At 43.1% G+C, this 22727-nt stretch overlaps 1 protein-coding gene and 1 long non-coding RNA gene across 2 annotated transcripts in view; one reads left to right on the plus strand and one right to left on the minus strand.

Annotated features, from left to right (window-relative positions):
- DOC2B (double C2 domain beta) overlaps positions 1–22727 on the plus strand; it is a 657062-nt gene that overhangs the window by 408413 nt on the left and 225922 nt on the right. The gene's annotated exons all lie outside the window — the stretch shown is intronic.
- On the minus strand, positions 5673–6894 carry LOC142741001 (uncharacterized). Its single transcript, XR_012880962.1, has 3 exons — positions 6816–6894; positions 6673–6721; positions 5673–6185 (listed from the first exon to the last, which is right to left on the minus strand). It is a non-coding gene; the product is annotated as an uncharacterized LOC142741001 (long non-coding RNA).

Here is a 22727-nt window from a genome sequence, read left to right on the forward strand (position 1 = left end):
GCTGCGAAAGAAAACCTGCCAAAAAACCGTTCATAAACTGACCTGCGGTGCGTTTTTTTTAAATCCGCAGCATGTCAATTTATGTTTCGGAATCACTGTTTTTCTGCTGTGGGTCTATTTGGCCTAGAGATAGGATATTTTTTTGCACCACGTTCGACACAGTAGTAAATATTTGTAGAAAATGGGCATTAGTTTGGCTTGTTCTAGTTTACGACGTTTTGGCCGCTGTTTAAACATTTTCTGGCACAAATATTGGTTGCAAACTAAGGCTATGTTCACACGGGGTATTTTGCCGAGTTTTTTGACGCGGAAACCGCGTCGCAAAACTCGGCAGAAACGGCCCGAGAACGCCTCCTATTGATTTCAATGGGAGGCGTCGGCGTCTTTTTCCCGCGAGCAGTAAAACTGCCTCGCGGGAAAAAGAAGCGACATGCCCTATCTTCGGGCGCTTCCGCCTCCGACCTCCCATTGACTTCAATGGGAGGCAGGAGAAAGCGTATATCTCGCTGTTTTATGCCCGCGGCGCTCAATGGCCGCGGGCGAAAAACGGCGCGATAATTGCCGCGAAAATCGGCGTGCAGGGAGAGGAATATCTGCCTCAAAGTTCCAAACGAAATTTTGAGGCAGATATTCCTCCCCCAAAATACTCCGTGTGAACATAGCCTAAATCAGCTCCAAGATAGTGTAAAGTTAGGCAAAAAGTGTCTAGAGATGCGCCAAAATTATCATCCAGCATGAGAAACTGTGGTAAATGTGGCGCATCTAGTCTAATTCTGAGCTGTCTAAATTTAGGACAACATTACTAAATCTGTGCCAGTGTATCAGTTTTGCCGGAATGTTCCTTTATAACATTTATTATCAATATCTGCTATATTTGACACTACTTATACTTTAAACCGATGTCTTTAAACATGGCTCATTGAATGATTTGGTGACTGGAAAAAGCAAATAAAGATTCTCACTTAATTTCCTAAGAATTGTAATCGAAGAGACAAAGAAAAGTCAGTTGAATAGAAAATCCTTTAATGGGAAACATGCTTCTGAATGACAATGACATATGCGCTACAAGAATTTTCCCACAAAACACATGTATTCCCTATCCACTGGATAGGGGATACATGCGTGATTGCAGGGGGTCCGACTGCTGGGACACCCAGCGATGAGAAGCGTGGGGGTCCAAAAGTCCCCCATGAAAATGGAGCACAGGTGCGCATACTCGGCCAGCGCTCCATTAATTTCTATGGGACTTTCGGGACTTCTGTCTATGGAAGCTCCCTAGAAATGAGCATGCGCAACAGCGTTTCATTTTCCTAGAGCACTTCGGGGAACTTTCAAGTCCCCATACCTCTCATCACTGGGGGTCCCAGTGGTCGGACCCTCAGAAATCACACATGTATCCCTTATTCTGTGGATAGGGGATACATGTGTTTTTGGGATTACCTCTTTAAAGGGAACCTGTCACCAGCATTTTCGGTATGAAGCCTGCAATACCATTTGAAAGTGGGTGAAAAATCATTGTTAACTAACCTCTAAATACGTTAAATGTCGGCTCTGTACCTTCAGTATTCCTGTTTTCAATGGTCCCGCGCCGTATGCAAATGACCACAAAAGAGTCAAATCTTCACTCGAAAAGAGTCAGATTTTTCTTCCTCCGGCGTTTCAGAGTTGGCTCCGCCCCCTTATTGTTGATTGACAGCTTCTCTCACTTCACTGCACTTGAAATCCCGCGCTTGCGCATTGAGACTGTAAAGTAGATGGTCTCACTGTATAGGACTGCGCATGCGCGGCGCTCTGTGTGACGTCATCACAGGCCGTCGGTTCCTGTTCTAATCCAGCCCCCGTCTCCTGACAGCTGAGTGAACGCAGCAGTGCAGAGGTAAGCTTTTCTCTATTGCTCTCCACCACACTTCTCATCTCCAGCTGCTTCTCCCCTCGCTTTGTGTCTGCAGCAGTGGCCGAAGAGGAGGTAAGTGTCTTGCTGATGTGTTGGTGTCCGACACCCCCCCATTCAGCTGTTTAGAAGGGGTAGTAGCCGCTCGTACGAGCACTACTTCCCCTTCATTCCGGTCACATTCTCACACTGAATTGCCGACACGGACGTGTCAGCGATTCACAGTGTGAGCAAGGGCGGGAAATGAAGGGGAAGTAGTGCTCGTACGAGGTGCTGCAACCCCTTCAAAACAGCTGGATGGCGGGGGTCCCGCTAGTGGGACCTCGACTCATTAGCTATTGATGGCCTATCCTTGAGGATAGGCCATCAATGTTTAGTGTCTGTACAACCCCCTTTTAGGCCTACCGTTTGTTAGGCTTAGATATAGACCCCAAGCTTATACTGCATAAGAATACTGTCTGCTGGACCCTGTATCTAACCCTACCTTAGGCTTAGATACAGGGTACAACAAACAGTATCACACATGCACATGGGCCCTGTATCTAAGGCCCTGTTCACATCACCGCTGCCCTTCCGTTGAGAGGTTCCATCTGGTTAACCCCTCAACGTAAAGTCCGTTTGCATCACCATTGATCTCAATGGTGATGGAAACTTTGCTAATGGTTCCTGTTTGTCACCGTTGTGAACGGGTTCCGTTGTTTTGGCAGAATCAATAGCGCAGTCGACAACGCAAAACAACGGAATCCTGCCACAACGGTGAGAAACAGAAATCTTTCACAACGTTTCCGTCACCATTGAGATCAATGGTGAGGGAAACTGAAGCGGCGGTTTCAGTTTGCCTTTCTGTTGAGGGGTTAACCCGACGGAACCTATCAATGGAAGGGCAGCGGTGATGTGGACAGGCTCTTACTAATGAATTTTTTTTAGTGTTTTTTTTTGCAGGTTGGGTCGTTGGACTACGTCGGATTCGAGGACTACTTCGATGACGCCTTCTTTATTGTGAATAAAATGGTTAATGAGGGTTGTGTGGGGGTGTTTTATTTCAATAAATCTATTTGTTCTGTGTCTTTTTTTTTTTTTAAACTTTATCGTTACCAACTTAGTAATGGCCGCTGACAGGTTGACAGTATCCATTACTAAGGCGGGGCTTAGTGTTAGCCGGTGAAAAGGCTAAAACTAACCCCCATTATTACCCTGGTACCCACCGCCACCAGGGGTGCCAGGAAGAGCCGGGTACGATCCAGTACCCGACCATCTGTAGTGATGGTCGGGCACGGGGGTGACTGCAGGCTGGTATTATTAGGCTGGGAAAGGCCAAAAACAGTGGCCCTTCCCACCCTGGTAATGCTAGCCTGCTGTTGCTGTGTTGTATCTGGCTGTTTATTAAAATTGGGGGGGACCCCACGTCATTTTTTTTTTAAACTTTATAGTTACCAACTTAGTAATGGCCGCTGACAGGTTGACAGTATCCATTACTAAGGCGGGGCTTAGTGTTAGCCGGTGAAAAGGCTAACACTAAGCCCCATTATTACCCTGGTACCCACCGCCACCAGGGGTGCCAGGAAGAGCCGGGTACGATCCAGTACCCGACCATCTGTAGTGATGGTCGGGCACGGGGGTGACTGCAGGCTGGTATTATTAGGCTGGGAAAGGCCAAAAACAGTGGCCCTTCCCACCCTTGTAATGCTAGCCTGCTGTTGCTGTGTTGTATCGGGCTGTTTATTAAAATTGGGGGGGACCCCACGTCATTTTTTTTTAAAAATAATTTCACAGCACGATGTGGGGTTTCCCCATTTTTATAACCATCCAGATACAACACAGCAACAGCAGCCTAGCATTACCAGGGTGGGAAGGTCACAGTTTTTGCCCTTTCCCAGCCTATTAATACCAGACTGCGGCTGGTGCCCCTCTGTCACTACAGATGGTTGGGTACTAGATCGTACCCGGCTCTTCCTGGGGGCGCTGGGTAGCAGGTTAATAATGTGGATTAGTGTTAACCTCTTCATGTCTAACATTAATTCTCCAACTTAGTAATGATCGTTGTGATTCAGCCAGCGAAAATTACTCGAGCATTAGTTATAAAGTTTAAACAAATACAAGGACATAGCTAAAATATTTTTATGATATGCCTGCGTTCTGCTTGTGTTCATTTACCTGTAGGCACCTTAGAAAGACTGCATATAGATCCTTTACTGCGTGGATTCACGGCTATTTAGGTATAGGAAATAGACGACCCATTCCGTCCTGCGTCGTACGCAAAGTCCGCGCTGCTTTTCCCGATTTGGATGGAGAATACATGGGATTCCTTCCTTGTAGTGATACTCCAGCTGAATTCATGGCCTTTGAGTAGTGATCTAATTCATTTTTCAATTCGTTCTGTTCTTCAAGCATTATGTTGCACTTTATACACTTTTATTATTTTTTTGTTTAGGGCTAATGCAATTGATCATTTTAAACCTTTGTAAAAGCTTGAAATCTTTATTAAAAGTGAAAATGTCAACAGCATTTCAACTATTGAACTTTGTTTGTGTTCCGACCGTCAACACTCCTGCCGTTTAACCCCTTCTGCTTTGGCCACTATTGACCTTCCTGAGGAGCCTCATTTGTAAAATCTGACATATTACCACCGAAAGTGCAACAAGTTCTGAATTGTCTTTTATCAGCAATTTCTCACATTTTTATTCCGTGAGAATAAAACTCCACATTTTTTTGTTAACAAATTCGGATTTGCAGTTCTTTTTCTCATTTCCACAAGGACTAAAGGAGAAAAAGCATTACAAAATTCTGAAAGACATTTTTTCCCAGTATCAAAAAAATACCCCCCGTGTGATCATAAACAGGTGTTAGGACACACGGCAGGGCTTGTAACGCAAACGCTAAGATGCAGCGATCGATTACGATCGCTGCATCAAAGGTGTTCATGGCAGGGATTGGAGCTACAGGGGTTAATGGCAGGGATCCACCGTTACAGGTGGATGTCAGCTTTAACATACAGCTGACATCCACCGCTGATGACGCCGGCTCAGCCCCCTCGACTGCGCAATTTCTTCAGTAGAAAAAAATGAAACCTGCCGGAACGTTGACAGACGGAAACCATTATCAATGTTTCCTTCACCATTGATATCAATGGCGATGCAAACGGAAGATAATGTTTCACACTGGCTTTCCGTTGCGGGGTTCCACGATGGAAACCTCCGACGGAACCCCTCAACGGAAAGCCAACACTGATGTGAACAGGCCCTTAGTGTAAGGTAACGTGTACTCTTTTGTTTAATCTTGATACACCATATTAGACTTTAAAAAAACAAACAAATGTACAACACTAAACTCGTATTTTTCGTACACAATTTCAGAAAAGAAACATTACACCTAATAGTAATAATAGACTTGACACAGTTCATGTTATTTTAATATTTTAATCTGAATCTGTCATACTGGTATCTTGGGGTAGATAGTCTTCATCTTTATAGCCATCATTTTTATCCAGAATAGCATCACTTTCTGTGTCAATGCTTTCTTCTAGTATCCCAAAAGCTTCTTCAATAGGAGAAAGTGGTATGATGTCTTGAAAGTTGATGTCGTCTTCTTGAAAGTCGCAAGTCTCTTTTGTCTCAATCTGTATAAGTGCCTTTTTTTTTTGGGGAGAAGAGAATTCAGAGCTACTTACCGTTTTTGGGCTGCTTGTTTTTTGAAAATTTGGGTTAGATTTTAAAGTTATTGGAGAGAGAGAAAGAACAACAGTGTTACTTGAAATTTCTCTCGATGTATCTGTTCCAGAGATGTAAAAAATCATCGCATTTAATAGGGTGTAATCTGTTTGAGTAGACACAGAACACTGCTTTGGATGACACTCAGAGAGACTTTCTTTGCAAAAATCGTCCAAGGCAAGATCTTCACTGGTCGAGGTACCAGCAACGGCATGATCAAATGGTCTCTTCATTTTTTTCTTCTTTCTGTCCTTCTTCAGGGTCTCTTCTATGTAACACTTACCCTCTGGAATTTGTTGGAAAATGGTAGGCAGTGCATCTTGACGGAGTGTTTGGCAATGTTTGGTTTCCTTATAACAATCTTGGCTGAAATGTAGTGAGCACATGCGGAATTTTTGGCACTTATCTTCAATTATTGTTTGTATCATTTTGTTGATGTCTGTAAAATTCTGACCAGTTTGATTTAGCCATTGTTGTATGCGTTGTGGATCCTTTGGAAAGGAATGCAAGCGGATAGCTATGCTTTGATCCTTTCTGCCTGTCTTACTCAGGCAATTGCTAATAACGCATGAAGGCATTGTATTTATCTGTAATCGCAAAAAAAAGAAAATTGACTGAAATCTATTGAAAAAAAAACCATCAAATTAAGCCGCATGCACACGACCGTAAAAACACCCGTTATTGCGGGTCGTAATTCCGACCCGCAATAACGGGCCCATAGACTTCTGTTAGTCACGGGTATCTTCCCGTTTTCTCACGGGAAGGTGCCCGTGCCGTTAAAAAAATATAACATGTTCTATTTTTTAATTTTACGGGCCGTGCTGCTATACTTTATAATGGGAGCACGGCTCGGAAAAACGACCGGCTGCCCGTGGCCGCCCGTGCTGGTAATTAAGATTCGTAATTACCAGCACGGTCGTGTGCATGAGGCCACAAACGGTTAGTTGTAAGAAAGGCACTTACCAACGTTTAAGAAAAATAAGTTAACGTTTTTACCTTGGTAAGTTGATTGGTTGACATGTGCGATGTTATCTGTTTCAGTATTGCATTCAAAATTGTTTAGAATATACTTACCAAGGCCACAACACATGAACGAATGTACGTCCTAAGATTTATTGATTGCCTAGTGTACAAAATTAATATAACAATTAAAAAATGTTTGATACGTTTTCCAACGTTTTAATGTAGCCTCAAATTTTTTTAAAACTAGTACTTACCTATTTTTTATCTTTTGTAAGTTTCAAACTAAGATAGAAAATGTGATTTGCTGTACTTCAAGTAAGCAGAATCCAAGCTGGAAAAAGGGACACAATGTAACATTTCAGTACATGACATAACTACATAACCAAGAATGCAATGCAAGACATCACTACATAACCAAGAATGCAATGCAAGACATCACTACATAACCAAGAATGCAATGCAACACATCACTACATAACCAGCAATGCAATGCAACACATCACTACATAACCAAGAATGCAATGCAAGACATCACTACATAACCAGCAATGCAACACATCACTACATAACCAAGAATGCAATGCAACACATCACTACATAACCAGCAATGCAATGCAACACATCACTACATAACCAAGAATGCAATGCAAGACATCACTACATAACCAGCAATGCAACACATCACTACATAACCAAGAATGCAATGCAACACATCACTACATAACCAGCAATGCAATGCAACACATCACTACATAACCAGCAATGCAATGCAAGACATCACTACATAACCAGCAATGCAATGCAACACATCACTACATAACCAGCAATGCAATGCAACACATCACTACATAACCAGCAATGCAATGCAACACATCACTACATAACCAAGAATGCAATGCAACACATCACTACATAACCAGCAATGCAATGCAACACATCACTACATAACCAGCAATGCAATGCAACACATCACTACATAACCAGCAATGCAATGCAACACATCACTACATAACCAGCAATGCAATGCAACACATCACTACATAACCAGCAATGCAATGCAACACATCACTACATAACCAGCAATGCAAGACATCACTACATAACCAGCAATGCAATGCAACACATCACTACATAACCAGCAATGCAATACATCACTACATAACCAGCAATGCAATGCAACACATCACTACATAACCAGCAATGCAATGCAAGACATCACTACATAACCAGCAATGCAATGCAACACATCACTACATAACCAGCAATGCAATACATCACTACATAACCAGCAATGCAATGCAACACATCACTACATAACCAGCAATGCAATGCAAGACATCACTACATAACCAGCAATGCAATGCAACACATCACTACATAACCAGCAATGCAATACATCACTACATAACCAGCAATGCAATGCAACACATCACTACATAACCAGCAATGCAATGCAAGACATCACTACATAACCAGCAATGCAATGCAACACATCACTACATAACCAGCAATGCAATGCAACACATCACTACATAACCAAGAATGCAATGCAAGACATCACTACATAACCAGCAATGCAATGCAACACATCACTACATAACCAGCAATGCAATGCAACACATCACTACATAACCAGCAATGCAATGCAAGACATCACTACATAACCAGCAATGCAATGCAACACATCACTACATAACCAGCAATGCAATGCAACACATCACTACATAACCAGCAATGCAATGCAACACATCACTACATAACCAAGAATGCAATGCAACACATCACTACATAACCAGCAATGCAATGCAAGACATCACTACATAACCAGCAATGCAATGCAACACATCACTACATAACCAGCAATGCAATGCAACACATCACTACATAACCAGCAATGCAATGCAACACATCACTACATAACCAGCAATGCAATGCAACACATCACTACATAACCAGCAATGCAAGACATCACTACATAACCAGCAATGCAATGCAACACATCACTACATAACCAGCAATGCAATACATCACTACATAACCAGCAATGCAATGCAACACATCACTACATAACCAGCAATGCAATGCAAGACATCACTACATAACCAGCAATGCAATGCAACACATCACTACATAACCAGCAATGCAATACATCACTACATAACCAGCAATGCAATGCAACACATCACTACATAACCAGCAATGCAATGCAAGACATCACTACATAACCAGCAATGCAATGCAACACATCACTACATAACCAGCAATGCAATGCAACACATCACTACATAACCAAGAATGCAATGCAACACATCACTACATAACCAGCAATGCAATGCAACACATCACTACATAACCAGCAATGCAATGCAACACATCACTACATAACCAAGAATGCAATGCAACACATCACTACATAACCAGCAATGCAATGCAACACATCACTACATAACCAGCAATGCAATGCAACACATCACTACATAACCAGCAATGCAATGCAACACATCACTACATAACCAGCAATGCAATGCAACACATCACTACATAACCAGCAATGCAATGCAAGACATCACTACATAACCAGCAATGCAATGCAACACATCACTACATAACCAGCAATGCAATGCAACACATCACTACATAACCAGCAATGCAATGCAACACATCACTACATAACCAAGAATGCAATGCAACACATCACTACATAACCAGCAATGCAATGCAAGACATCACTACATAACCAGCAATGCAATGCAACACATCACTACATAACCAGCAATGCAATGCAACACATCACTACATAACCAGCAATGCAATGCAACACATCACTACATAACCAGCAATGCAATGCAACACATCACTACATAACCAGCAATGCAATACAACACATCACTACATAACCAGCAATGCAATGCAACACATCACTACATAACCAAGAATGCAATGCAACACATCACTACATAACCAGCAATGCAATGCAACACATCACTACATAACCAGCAATGCAATGCAACACATCACTACATAACCAGCAATGCATAATATATAGGCCTATACACATCTAGGCAAGCATACTATAGAATTTACACAGGGAAAATCAACATGAATGAACATTTGAACAAAAATGAACTTCAAGACTTAGAGTTACATACCTGAAAAACTGTGGTTGATGTTGTGTCCAGGAAGGAAACGATGTCCAGCGTCCTGCGTTCTCTTTCGTTGCTGGAAAACATTTATTATGATCGATACAATACGACGAGGGGGGTGTGTACCCGCGCGGCGCATGCGCAGTTAAATATTTCAGGATGAATGAAGCAGGGAAGTGTGGTGAGGCACGCATGCGCGAGATGTGAACCGAGAGTTCGGCAATTAGGGCTGTACAGGCAGAGTACGTGGGTGGAGTCAAGATCGTGAGTCACAAAGCTAAAATGAATTAGCATAAAAGGCGGGAAAACGTTTAATGGCTATATTTCGGGCAAGAAGAAGAGGAAGGGAGAGAAGAACACATCAATGCACGATGGACAGCAGCGGGCACTACAGGGTCAGGACGTTTTAAAAGGTAAGATGGTGATGACAGGATCCCTTTAAGGCCACTTTCTCTTCAGGAATCCTGCAGTTAAATTTAAATTCTTGGGCAATTCGAAAATTAAAGAGTTTACATTTGTCCTTTAGTGATTTAGATGCTGTTGTAGTTGTAAAAGTGAATAAATAAGTTATGAGATATGCTAATTTAAAGTTCTACATTTGCTAGGGATTAATGTAAATATAAAATCATTCTTCTGAACCAGACAGGTAACTTTACTTTATCCCAATTAACTGAAATGGAGATAGGAAGAATGTCTGAGTAAATTGCATAGACAGACTAATAAGGTCAGTTGCACATCAACTTTATTTCCTTTTCTATTATGAGATGATAAGGAAAAAAAGGTTAACCAATTGCAGATATCTCTACTGCAGCAATAAGAGAACACCAACCTGACTAAGGTATTGTAGTATGAGCAGTACAAAATGTGACCGTTAAAAATTATGTACACCTTTGAAATCGTTTTTGTTTTTTTGTTGTTATTTTTTAAATAAAAATGTCTATCAGTTTGTTTAGTGCAACTTTCTAAATACTTTTTATTAAAAATTATTTTGACTTTTTGAGATACAGCTGCTTTGTATCCTTTATATAGAGCAGCTGTATCTGTCAGGTCCGCGGGACTGATGGGTTCAGTGTTAGCAGGTCCTGCATGCTTTAGCAGAAGAAAAGAGAGGGTTGGATCCAGTGTGGTTGTAGATAAATGGAAACTTGTTCCAAGTTTAATTCAGTTGAGTTAAAACAGGATCAAAGGAAAAGATGATATCCTGGAGTGTAGGGAGAGGTATCGGAGGTGTAGGGAGCCTACGCGTTTCAGACGCTTCCTGCATCCTTAGTCATGGCTGATGTTGACTGTCTGACATGTGTGGCCGGTATATATATCCGGTTTGACACGTGTGTATTCCGATTGCGTTCCAGATGGAATTGGGTTTCCCGGAACGCAAGTGGAAGATGGAATATGATGGAAGTCTTATTTTGTGGGCGTGACAAACTAATACTTGGATGAATAAGTAAATGGTTTAGATAAAAACCTTGTTTGTAGAGAGTTATTAACGTTCCCGTGGAATAGGTGTGAATTGTATTGATTTTAATTGGTTAGAACGAGAAAAATCAGGTATTGTTGTAGTCTTTCAAATGGCTCGGCTGGGATGTAGTCACTTCCGGTTTGAAATCAGTATTCTGCTTGCGCTTCAAGGTACATGGATTATGTGGAATGCAAACAGGAAATGGAGCAACGCCTGGCCATCGATGAGCGAACTCAGGACAAACCTAGCCAGTGGGTAAGTAATAATGTTTGTTTCTCAATGGAATAACCATATTCATGTAAATATCGGGACATGAAAGATATTTTTAAATAAGGAAAAGCAAATATGTATATATTTTATTTGCCACCCAAGCATTTGTTGCTCCGTTTATAGTGAGAAAAAGGAGCATGATTGTTGATTCTTCTTGGTGTTACTTTGAATCAAACCGCCAATAATATTAGTTAATTGTGACCAAAATAGAAGTAAAAAAGAAAGAAATTATTTGAAAAGAAATAGATTCTTGAAAAAAAGATAAAAAAAGAGAGAAAACGGCGCTCCTCTGAGGTGATATCGTTCTGATATATATTGGATAAGATGTTAATATGAATGGAGCTCACCTTGGTGAGTTGTGCAATGTCGCCAGCACAACTTGACTTTGTAGCTTGTACACACTCGGTCACACTGTGCTTGCCTCTGGAGCCATAACCGCATGGGGTGAATTCGTATCAGGAATTCATTTCCTCGTGGTTTTGAAGTGATGCAAACTTGGAAGAAAAAACTGCTCCTCCGAACGGGCGGCCAGGTGCGAATCCGTACCAGTACCCTCACAAAATCGTCGGGGTATGATACAACGATTTTATTCAATATGCTTTTCCTGGACTAAGATTTTGAGCTACAAAAAACTTTCAGCTCTCCATTTGCTTCAATTAACCCAGCATCTTTTGCCATGTTACCAAATATGCAGAATTAATGGAGCAGGATTGCCACCCAGTTGAGCCTTCGTGTCCTGAGCTCAGGGCCTCATGCAGGACACCAACCTCTTCATCAACTGTTAGGACAAGCTCTCCAGCTCCGTCAGCAGAGGGGCACTGATACAGCAAGGGGTGCAGGACGGTTCATGTGAGTGAGAGAGGAGGAGAAGGGCCAGCCGCTGCCGCAGCACACAACAGAGCGGCGGTGACTCTCGAGGCCTTGGCCTGTACAGGGGGTGCCCTGCAGGAGTGCAGGCTGTCACGGGGAGATAGGTACAGGAACGGGCAGGACTAGGGCGCAGGGATGATGCATCCTCAGTGGTGGGAGAATGCCCCTACTTATCACCACAGCCCAGAGCGGGTCCCCTCACACGCGTCCACACTGTGACTACACGCGGTATTCGTGCACCCTGGCGCTCTTCCTTATCACCCAGGCTGTCAGGCGCTCGGACCCGGTGATTACCGCCCCTTAAGTCCGCGCTCTGCAGTCTTCCTCTTAGGCCTCCCTTCCCGTCACCTCAAACAAAAAACCGAGACGCCGCCAAGCTCGGTTTTTTGTTTGAGGTGACGGGAAGGGAGGATACAGCGAGAGAAGGAAGAGAAGACGGGCCTAAGAGGAAGACTGCAGAGCGTGGACTTAAGGGGCGGTAGTCACCGGGTCCGAGCGCCTGACAGCCTGGGTGATAAGGAAGAGTGCCAGGGTGCACGGATACCGCGTGTAGTCACAGTGTGGACGCAGGTGAGGGGACACGCTCTGGGCTGTGGTGATAAGTAGGGGCAACCTCCCACCACTGAGGATGCATCATCCCTGCGCCCTGGTCCTGCCCGTTCCTGTACCTATCTCTCCGTGACAGCCTGCACTCCTGCAGGGCACCCCCTGTACAGGCCAAGGCCTCGAGAGTCACCGCCACTCTGTTGTGTGCTGCGGCAGCGGCTGGCCCTTCTCCTCCTCCCTCACTCACATGAACCGTCCTGCACCCCCTGCTGTATCAGTGCCTCTCTGCTGACGGAGCTGGAGAGCTTGTCCTAACAGTTGATCAAGAGGTTGGTGTCCTGCATGAGGCCCTGAGCTCAGGACACGAAGGCTCAACTGGGTGGCAATCCTGCTCCATTAATTCTGCATATTTGGTAACATGGCCAAAGATGCTGGTTTAATTGAAGCAAATGGAGAGCTGAAAGTTTTTGTAGATCAAAATCTTAGTCCAGGAAAAGCATATTGAATAAAATAGTTGTATCATACCCGACGATTTTGTGAGGGTACTGGTTCGGATTCGCACCTGGGCATGACATGACAACATTCAACATATGTCAAAAAACGAAGAAGGAGGGGCGGCAGGAAACATAGACAGACTAGATCAGATCCAAAGCCGTCACCTCCGATCTCGCAAATTTCAACTTTAAATTTAAATGTTGTCAACCGATCATCTACCATACTCACACCAGCACAAAATGAAGCACTTTCGTTAGGCCTTAACTTTGCTCCGAACAATAATTTTGACCCCTTTCATACACTTTTGGACATCAATAAGTTTATACGGAATCTCACAATCAAGAGGCACTTCCTTACACCGGAACCACAAATCTTGGGACATGACAACACAGCGCCATTATCCCCTACAACAAGTGGACCAACAGATTTTTCTGAAGCATCACAACAAGGAAACAAAGAACAACCATTAATACAATTCTCCTTCCAAGAACTTAAAACCATCGTCTGTCTGGAGAGTCTCTGCACAGACAGTCCAAATATATTGACAAACAATTCCAGCAATTTCTCTACAACTAATCCAAAATTCTATCCTATAAAATCAAGGACAGAGTCTATGGATTACTTTCAAACAATAATTGAAAAGGAATTTCAGGATCTATCTGATAGAGTCAAACTAACCAAATACGAATCCAATCTTCCTCCCAGACTAAAAAATGCAGTTAAGTCACTCAAAAACAACAAAGAAATAATAATCAAAATGTCTGAGAAGGGAGGAGGTATAGCGGTAATGAACAAAACCGACTACAGACAATCAATACTGGATCTTTTGTCAGATGAAAACACCTACAAAAGACTTGACAACAACCCTACAGAAAAAATCCAAACCATCATGAAACAACTGCTAAATGAAGGCTTGAGAGGCGGATTCATTAACCAAAAACAACTAGATTACATCTATATCGAGCAACCAATTATGCCGATTATACATGCTCTTCCCAAAATACATAAAAAAATGAATCCCCCACCAATGCGACCTATAGTCTCAGGTATCGGCTCCCTTCTAGAAAAATGGCTGACGCGCTGTTACAACCTTTAGCCCAACAAACACCGGGCTTTCTCAAAGACACAAGAGGTGTTATGTTCCTTTCAACACAAAATCTGGAAGAAAGATTATGTATGGCTCACATGTGACGTAGTCTCACTGTACACTTGTATCCCTCACCAAGTCGCCTATGCTGCTCTAGAACATCATCTAGCCACTCATAGCACATATAGCAAAAATTTCCAAATTTACATCCTGGATATATTAATGTTCCTTATGACTCACAACCATTTTCAGTTTGACGGAAAATTTTATCTACAGCTAAAAGGTGTATCCATGGGGGCCAAATTCTCCCCCTCCATAGCTAATTTAGTCATGGCGTGGTGGGAGGAACATTTCGTCTTTTCCACCGACAACCCCTTCGGGGACTACATAGAATGGTATGGAAGATACATAGATGATCTCCTATTTATCTGGAGCGGAGACATCTCAACCATCCCCATATTTGCAGAATTTTTTAATCACAATCCATACAATCTTCAATTCACTCATAGCAATGACAAAACCAACATCGTGTTCCTAGACCTGGAATTGAAGGGTTCAGAAGGATTTATCATAGAATCTAAAACTTACCGCAAACCAATAACTGCAAATAATATATTACACGCTAATAGTAACCACTCAAAAAAGACCATCATGTCCATCCCCATCGGGGAAATGTATTGAGCCAAAAAAAACTGCAGCTCCAACAAACAATACATCATGGAACAAAAACAAATACAATCCAGGCTACACAACAGAGGATACCCCAACTGGTCACTCAATCGAGCTAACAACATCACAACTAAGATACCTAGAGCCAATTTACTCAAACAATCTAACCAAACCAAAAAATTAGACCCTAACATACCCACTCTGGTCCTACAGCAGAGCAATCAATTCCCTGAAATAAAACAAATTGTAAATAAATACTTACCGATCCTGATGGAAGACGATAGCCTGCATTCCATTCTTCAAGGGGGCTGCAGAATAGTGGCCCGAAAAGCCCCCTCACTCGGCAGTCTCCTCTCTCCTTCTCTTTTCACCTCAAATGAAACCAAAACGACCTGGTTGGAAAACAAGGGTTTTTTCAAATGTGGACAACATCCATGCAAAGTATGTTCTTATGCTCATCCCACAAAAACCTTTTCAAACTCAAATAATTCTGACACTTTTACAGTACAAAACTACATCAATTGCAACTCCACATCGGTCATCTACATCATTGAATGTATTGGGTGTAATTTAAAATACGTTGGATGTACCAGTCGAAAATTCAAGACTAGAATATTGGAACACCTGAGCTATATCCGTAACCCTAACATTAGTAACACCTCCAGCGTGGCTAAACACTTCATTTATCATCATAACAGAGCAATAAAAACACTTAAATGCCATGCGATAGAAAAAGTTCATCTTCCCAAAAGAGGCGGAGATCTACAACATAAGATCTACCAAAGAGAAGCCTATTGGATATATAGACTGAAAACCCGAGTCCCCAATGGCCTCAACCTAAAAAAGGAACTGATATTCCACTACTAATCATACACATACTACCAACATCAGTCTCCCAACCTCTGATTAATTACACTCACTTGAAAAAGAAAAATACATAATATCGTAGACATTTGTAATTTTTCATATTATATACACATAACCAAATACCTCTTTTCGTCTCTCCTCCAGCTCTTCCCCCCTTATACAACACTAATAATAAATTTGAATTATACATCAATAATTATATTGTTTAGAATACACTGTACAAACGCAGCCTAGTTACAAGCATTGCAAAAACTATAAGAGTCACTAATGATTATCCTTATCCAATCGATCTTCACTGACCCATTCCATTTCACATTTTAACCAACAACACATGCATGTTATATGTTTCTTACATGTAAAAGTTTTTAAGCCCCCATATTGTCCTTCACTTCATTCCCCTATTTCTTTTCAAATAATTTCTTTCTTTTTTACTTCTATTTTGGTCACAATTAACTAATATTATTGACTGTTTGATTCAAAGTAACACCAAGAAGCATCAACAATCATGCTCCTTTTTCTCACTATAAACGGAGCAACAAATGCTTGGGTGGCAAATAAAATATATACATATTTGCTTTTCCTTATTTAAAAATATCTTTCATGTCCCGATATTTACATGAATATGGTTATTCCATTGAGAAACAAACATTATTACTTACCCACTGGCTAGGTTTGTCCTGAGTTCGCTCATCGATGGCCATGCGTTGCTCCATTTCCTGTTTGCGTTCCACATAATCCACGTATCTTGGAGCGCAAGCAGAATACTGATTTCAAACCGGATGTGACTACATCCCAGCCGAGCCATTTGAAAGACTACAACAATACCTGATTTTTCTCGTTCTAACCAATTAAAATCAATACAATTCACACCTATTCCACGGGAACGTTAATAACTCTCTACAAACAAGGTTTTTATCTCAACTATTTACTTATTCATCCAAGTGTTAGTCTGTCATGCCCACAAAATAAGACTTCCATCATATTCTATCTTCCGCTTGCATTCCGGGAAACCCAATTCCATCTGGAACGCAATCGGAATACACACGTGTCAAACCGGATATATATACCGGCCACACATGTCAGACAGTCAACATCAGCCATGACTAAGGACGCAGGAAGCGTCTGAAATGCGTAGGCTCCCTACACCTCCGATACCTCTCCCTACACTCCAGGATATCATCTTTTCCTTTGATCCTGTTTTAACTCGACTGAATTAAACTTGGAACAAGTTTCCATTTTATCTACAACCACGCTGGATCAAACCCTCTCTTTTCTTCTGCTATTCACTCATCGTGTGCCGACACGAGGATCCGTGCGGGTTTATCTGTGCAAGTCTTCATCTAAGGTGAGCTGGAGGTTTCCCTCTAACTATTTTTCATCCTGCATGCTTTAGACACACAGGATCGAGCTGCTACCGATCACATCTAAGTTCATAACTTAGATGTTATCGATAACATGTGGATCCTCTGACATGCAGGACCCTCTGACACTGAAACCGTCAGTCCCGCTGACCTGACAGATTCATCTGCTATGTATACAGGAAACAAAGCAGCTGTATCTCAAAAAGTTAAAATTATTTTTAATGAAAAGTAATTAGAAAGTTGACCAGGCACATTGATAGATATTTTTATTAGAAAGAAACAAACAAAAAAATAAATAAATTATTATTTCAAAGGTGTACATAGACGTTAAAATTTCAAGGCAAACTTAAAAATGTGAGTGATAAGTATTAGTATGACGACCTAAAGAAAATCATTTTAAGAGGAAGGTAGTGTTTGGATGCAGCATGAGAGAAGTCTTGGAAGATGGGTGTAAAATGTTGGGATGGAAAGGAGCATGATAGCCAAAACTCATTTTTAATGCATAAAATGAAACAATTAGGGCATGACCACACGTGGCGGATTTCCTCCGCAACTGTCCGCATCAATGCCGCACAGAATCTGCGTTGCAGATTCTGCTGCGGATCTGCACAAAATGTGCAGTACATTGATGCGGACTAGCTGCTGCGGACTGCGGGAAAAGTGCTTCCCTTCTCCCTATCAGTGCAGGATAGAGAGAAGGGACAGCACTTTCCCTAGTGAAAGTAAACGATTTTCATACTTACCGGCCGTTGTCTTGGCTTGGTGACGCGTCCCTCCTTCGGCATCCAGCCCGACCTCCCTGGATGACGCGCCAGTCCATGTGACCGCTGCAGCCTGTGCTTGGCCTGTGATTGGCTGCAGCCGTCACTTACACTGAAACGTCATCCTGGGAGGCCGGACTGGAGACAGACGCAGGGAGTTCTCGGTAAGTATGAACTTATATGTTTTTTTACAGATACATGTATATTGAGATCGGTAGTCACTGTCCCGGGTGCAGAAACAGTTACTGCCGATCGCTTAACTCTTTCAGCACCCTGGACAGTGACTATTTACAGACGTCTCCTAGCAACGCTCCCGTCATTACGGGAGCCCCATTGACTTCCTCAGTCTGGCTGTAGACCTAGAAATACATAGGTCCAGCCAGAATGAAGAAATGTCATGGTAGTAAAACCAATACGCTCCGCAGCACACATAATATCTGCGGACTTCATTGCGGAATTTTGACTCTCCATTGAAGTCAATGGAGAAATTCCGCCATGAGTCCGCCACTGCTCCGCAACAGACAGAGCATGCTGCGGACACCAAATTCCGCTCCGCAGCCTATGCTCCGCAGCGGAATTTTACGCCTCGTCTAAACGAACACTGCTAAATTAAAGTGTAAGTCAATGGACAAACGGCACCGCTGCGGATTAACGCTGCGGAGTGTCCGCAGCGGAATTTAAGTGAAATTCCGCCACGTGTGAACCCAGCCTAACAGTAAGAAAGAAAATTGCATATTCTTAACCCCTTCCCTCTTTAGCCACTTTTGACCTTCCTGACAGAGCCTCATTTTTCAAATCTGACATGTTTCACTTTATGTGGTAATAACGTTGAAATGCTTTCACCTATCCGGGCGATTCTGAGATTGTTTTCTCGTGACACATTGGACTTTATGTTACTGGTAAAATTTGGTCGATACATTCAGTATTTAATTGTGAAAAACACGAAAATATAGTGAACATTTTTTCTCAATTTAAATGTATCTGCTTGTAAGACAGGCAGTAATACCACACAAAATTGTTGCTAATTAACATCCCCCATATGTCTACTTTAGATTGGCATCGTTTTTTGAACATCCTTTTATTTTTCTATGACCTCACAAGGCTTATAACTTTAGCAGCAATTTCTCACATTTTCAAGAAAATTTCAAAAGGCTATTTTTACAGGGGCCAGTTCAGTTGTGAAGTGGTTTTGAGGGCCTTATATATTAGAAACCCCCAAAAAGTCACCCCATTTTAAAAACTTCACCCCTCAAAGTATTCAAAACAGCATTTAGAAAATGTCTTAACCCTTTACACATTTCACAGGAATTAAAGCAAAGTAGAGGTGAAATTTACAAATTTCATATTTTTTTGCAGAAATAAATTTTTAATACAATTTTTTTTATAACACAGAAGGTTTTACCAGAGAAATGCAACTCAATATTTGTTGCCCAGTTTCTGCAGTTTTAGGAAATATCCCACATGTGGCCGTAGCGTGCTACTGGACTGAAGCACCGGCCTCAGAAGCAAAGGAGCACCTAGTGGATTTTGGGGCCTTATTTTTGTTAGAATATATTTTAGGCACCATGTCAGGTTTGAAGGGCTCTTGCGGTGCCAAAACAGTGAAAATCCCCCAAAAGTGACCCCATCTGGGAAACTAGACACCTCAAGGAAATTATCTAGGGGTGTAGTGAGCATTTTGACCGCACAGGTTTTTTACAGAAATTATTGGAAGTAGGCCGTGAAAATTAAAATCAACATTTCTTCAAAGAAAATGTAGGTTTAGCGATTTTTTTTCTCATTTCCACAAGGACTAAAGGAGAAAAAGCATCGCAAAATTTGTAAAGCAATTTCTCCCGAGTAAAACACTACCCCACATGTGGTAATAAATGGATATTTGGACACACGGCAGGGCTTAGAAGGGAAAGAGCGCCGTTTGGCTTTTGGAGCTCAAATTTAGCAGGAATGGTTTGAGAGGCCATGTCACATTTACAAAGCCCCTGAGGGGACAAAACAGTGGAAACCCCCCACAAGTGACCCCATTTCGGAAACTACACCCATTGAGGAAATTATCTAGGGGTATAGTGAGCGATTTGACCCCACAGTTTTTTTGCAGAAAATATTGGAAGTAGGCCCTGAAAATAATAATCTACATTTTTTCAAAAAAAATCTAGGTTTAGCTAATTTTTTCTCATTTCCAGAAGGACTGAAGGAGAAAAAGCACCACAAAATTTGTAAAGCAATTTCTCCCGAGTAAAACAATACCCCACATGTGGTAATAAACAGCTGTTTGGACACACGGCAGGGCTTAGAAGGGAAACAGCACTATTTGGCTTTTTGAGATCACATTTAGCAGGAATGGTTTGCGGAGGCCATGTCACATTTGCAAAGCCCCTGAGGGGACAAAACAATGAAAACGCCCAAAAAGGGACTCCATTTAGGAAACTACACCTCTTGAGGAATTCATCTAGGGGTGTAGTAAGCATTTTGACCCCACAGACGTTTCATAGAATTTATGTAATGTCATGAAGGAGGTGAAGGGAAAGTGAGCCCTAATCTACCCACCGCCCTGTCCCTGCCTACTTGCAACGACCCGCCCTAGGCGACGAGGTACAACTGGGCGGCGGTCCCTACGCTGGCTAAGTGCACAGGAAGACAAACAGGGAACACGCAAGGGAAGGGGCAGTAGCCACGGAACGCCACGAGGAAACGGGGCGGCGAACGAACAGTCAGGACCAGGACGAAGTGAGTACACCCGAGCGAGCACGGAGACAGAAGCAAGCCAGGGCAAGCAAGCAGGTCAAGCAGAACTGCAGCAAGGCAGAAGCACGGCAGAAGCAGGCTGGAGCAAGCAGCAGTGGGGCCAGGAATCCAAAAGAATTACAAGCACTGAGGGAGAGCACAGGGCAGGTAATAAAGGGCAGGGGGCGGAGCTAACTCCGAGAGACCAGGCCGCGATAGGCTCTCCCACTCCTGAGCCTGCCACCCTGGTTGGTGGGAGATGGTGTCAGTCGAACAGGTCTGGCCTCAGGTGTGGATTGATTAATCCCAGGAGTATAGCTAGATGAAGTACCTGGCAGATCCCTAACAGTACTCCCCCTTTTATGAGGGGCCACCGGACCCTTACTAAGGGGACCCGGTTTAGTGGGGAAGAGGAGGTGGAACCTCCTGATCAATACCCCAGCGTGAACATCACGGGCAGGTACCCAAGTCCTCTCCTCCGGCCCGTATCCTCTCCAATGGACCAGGTACTGGAGGGAGCCCTGGACCATCCTACTGTCCATAATCTTGGCCACCTCGAATTCCACCCCCTCAGGGGTGAGAACGGGAACAGGAGGTATCCTCGAGGGGGACCAGGACGGGGAGCAGCGTTTAAGGAGGGAGGCATGGAAGACGTCATGTATGCGAAAGGATGGGGGGAGCTCCAGACGGAAGAATACAGGGTTGAGGACTTCAATGATCTTATAAGGTCCAATAAATCGGGGAGCAAACTTCCTGGACGGGACCTTAAGGCGCAAGTTCCTGGACGACAACCAGACCAAATCCCCGACGACAAACCGGGGGTTAGCAGAACGTCTACTATCCGCCTGAATCTTTTGTGCGCTCTGGGACGCCTCTAGGTTCTTCTGAACCTGGGCCCAGACAGTGCACAGTTCCCGATGAACCTCCTCTACCTCAGGATTATTGGAACAACCAGGGGAGACGGAGGAGAACCTTGGGTTAAACCCGAAATTACAGAAAAACGGGGAGACCCCTGACGAGTAACTGACCCGGTTATTCAGGGAAAATTCAGCAAGGTGAAGGAATGAGACCCAATCGAATTGACAGTCAGAGATGAAGCACCTTAAATATTGTTCCAGGGATTGGTTGGTCCTTTCCGTTTGGCCATTAGTTTCGGGATGGAAGGCGGAGGAGAAGGACAGATCAATCTCCAACTTTTTACAAAAAGCTCTCCAAAATAAGGAAACAAATTGTACCCCTCTGTCAGAAACGATATTGACTGGGGCCCCATGGAGACGCAGGATGTGTTTCACAAACAAAGAAGCTAACGTCTTGGCGTTAGGTAGCTTCTTAAGGGGCACAAAGTGGCACATCTTGCTGAAGCGGTCGACTACCACCCACACCACCGACTTGCCCTGAGATGGAGGCAAATCGGTGATAAAATCCATGGAGATATGGGTCCAAGGTCTCTGGGGAATGGGCAAGGAACGTAGTAGGCCCGCAGGTCGGGACCTAGGGGTTTTGGACCTAGCGCAAACCTCACAAGCGGCGACGTAAGCCCTAACATCTTTAGGCAACCCAGGCCACCAATAGTTTCTGGTAATGAGGTGTTTGGTGCCCAAGATGCCAGGATGACCAGATAGAGCGGAGTCATGGTTTTCCCTGAGTACCCTCAGCCGGTATTGCAGGGGAACAAACAGTTTGTCCCCAGGGACGTTCCCGGGAGCTGCACCCTGATCAGCCGCGATATCAGAAGCTAAATCAGAATCCGTGGCAGAGACGATTATACCAGGGGGTAAAATACAAGCGGGATCCTTCTCGGAAGGAGGATTGGCCATGAAACTACGTGACAGAGCGTCAGCCTTAATATTCTTGGACCCAGCCCTATAGGTAACCAAGAAATTAAATCTGGTAAAGAATAGTGCCCACCGAGCTTGT

Source organism: Rhinoderma darwinii, chromosome 2 (assembly GCF_050947455.1).
Source record: "Rhinoderma darwinii isolate aRhiDar2 chromosome 2, aRhiDar2.hap1, whole genome shotgun sequence".
In the NCBI taxonomy this organism is placed as follows: domain Eukaryota; kingdom Metazoa; phylum Chordata; class Amphibia; order Anura; family Rhinodermatidae; genus Rhinoderma; species Rhinoderma darwinii.